Source organism: Trichechus manatus, unplaced genomic scaffold (assembly GCF_000243295.1).
Source record: "Trichechus manatus latirostris isolate Lorelei unplaced genomic scaffold, TriManLat1.0 scaffold00133, whole genome shotgun sequence".
NCBI lineage: Eukaryota > Metazoa > Chordata > Mammalia > Sirenia > Trichechidae > Trichechus > Trichechus manatus.
This window is the reverse complement of record NW_004444069.1, coordinates 6,994,623-6,996,781: the sequence shown is the minus strand read 5'-3', so window position 1 is coordinate 6,996,781 and position 2,159 is coordinate 6,994,623.

The following is a 2,159-nucleotide window of genomic DNA, read 5'->3' as shown; positions in this document are numbered from 1 at the left end:
ACTTCTGGGCTCACATACAGAGTAACAGATCTAAGGACCTGGTGGCAGAACATTAGAGCTTCAAAGGCGCCAATAATCAAACTAGCTCACATGAGCAGCCTATTTGGGCATATCAAAACAAAAGAAAAGAAGAAGCTAGAACACAGTAAGCAAACAAATATAATAACTTACTGATGGCTTGGAGACAACAGTCAACATCAATCACATAAAGAGGCAGACCATGATGGCTTCAGCAAGCTCCCAAAACAAAGAATCAAGAAATTTTCTGGAGGAAGACAACAAATCTGTTTCAGAAGAAGTACAACCAGAATTCTCCTTAGAAGCAAGGTTGGCGAGACTGTCTCACATACTTCGGACGTTATCAGGAGGGATCAGTCCCTGGAGAAGGACATCATGCTTGGTAAAGTAGAGCGTCAGCGAAAAAGAGGAAGACCCTCAACAAGATGGATTGATACAGCGGCTGCAACAACAGGCCCACGCATAACAACGATTGTGGGGATGGCACCTGTCTTAGTCATCTAGTGCTGCTGTAACAGAAATGCCACAAGTGAATGGCTTTAACAAAGAAAAATTTATTTCTTCACAGTAAAGTAGGCTAAAAGTCCAAATTCAGGGCATCAGCTCCAGGGGAAGGCATTTTCTCTCTCACTGCTGGCCTTCTCACTTCTCATCAATGTTCCCTCAGACTAGGAACTTCTCCACATAGGGACCCCAGATCCAAAGGATGCGCTCTGCTCCCGGCACTGCTTTATTGGTGGTATGAGGTCCCCGTCTCTCTGCTCGCTTCTCTCTTTTATATTTCAAGAGATTGCCTCAGGACACAATCTAATCTTGTAGATTGAGTCCTGCCTTACTAATACAACTGCCACCCATCCTCCCTCATTAACATCATAGAGGCAGGATTTACAACATACAGGAAAATCACACAATACCTGGAATCATGGCCCAGCCAAATTGATATGCGCAATTTTGGGGGGACATAATCCATGACAGTGCAGGACTGGGTAATGTTTCGTTCTGTTGTACATAGGGTCACTGTCAGTCTGAATTGACTTGATGGCATCTAACAACACATAGTGCTTAATATATGCCACGCACTGTTCTAATTTTACTTAGTGAATCCTCAAAATAGTCTTAAGAAGGTAGGTACTATTATCATCTGCATTTTACAAACAAGAAAACTGAGACCAGAGATATTAAATAATCTGCTCAAAGTCATACAGTAAGTAGAGGAGCCTGGATTTGAAACCAACCACCACTGTGCACATAGCTTCCTGAAAGGTATTGTTAGTATGTCAGACCCTCTTTTGGGCAATCCAGTTCATTTTAAGCCCTCAACTGCTAACTGAAAGATCACTGGTTCGAATCCACCAGCTGCTCCACAGGAGAAAAGATGTGGCAGTCTGCTTCTGTAAAGATTACAGCCTTAGAAACGCACCAGGGCAGTTCTGTCCCATAGGGTTGCTATGAGTCGAAATCGACTTGACAGCAGTGGGTGTGGTTTTTGACATTTAGTCTCAAATCTCTCAATATTGTTCCTCTTTGGTTATTAAATAACAACAAAAGACCACTCTCTATTCTAGGAGCACACATCTGCCTAAGAACAAGTGGTCTCTAGATCACACTTCAAGAAATACCACACTTGTTAGTTCACAACCCTTAAAAAAAAAATCCTTCATAAGCAGTGACTCAAGTGCTTCTTAAATTTGCATGTCTGGGTGGGAGGGCAAGTAGAGAAGTGTGGGGCCAGGTTTAGCTAAGTACTCATCTCTAGGCTGAGTTAAAAGTTGATCATTTAATGAAAAGGTTTGTCTCTTCCATGTCAGCTCTGCCCCTGCTGTGTTCTGAGACAGAGGTCAGAGATCAAGTTATACACCACCAGCTGTTGAAACAAGGAAGCTGTTTGCTCTCTCTTCTTAAGCCACTTTTAGGACTTTTCTGAAGCACTTCAAGAAAATCATCTTGGAGTTAAACTGATAAAGAGTAAAACAGTTACACTGTCCCCAGGCCATCTGACAATTATCAGAATGCTGGCAGGTCAAGGATCAGGCGAGGTTGCTAAAACCCCACACCAAATCTGGGGGCCTGACTTGGGGACAAATAGAGAGATAGGCATGGGAAAAGCAACAATTTACACCAAGCTTAGCCCATCATTTAAA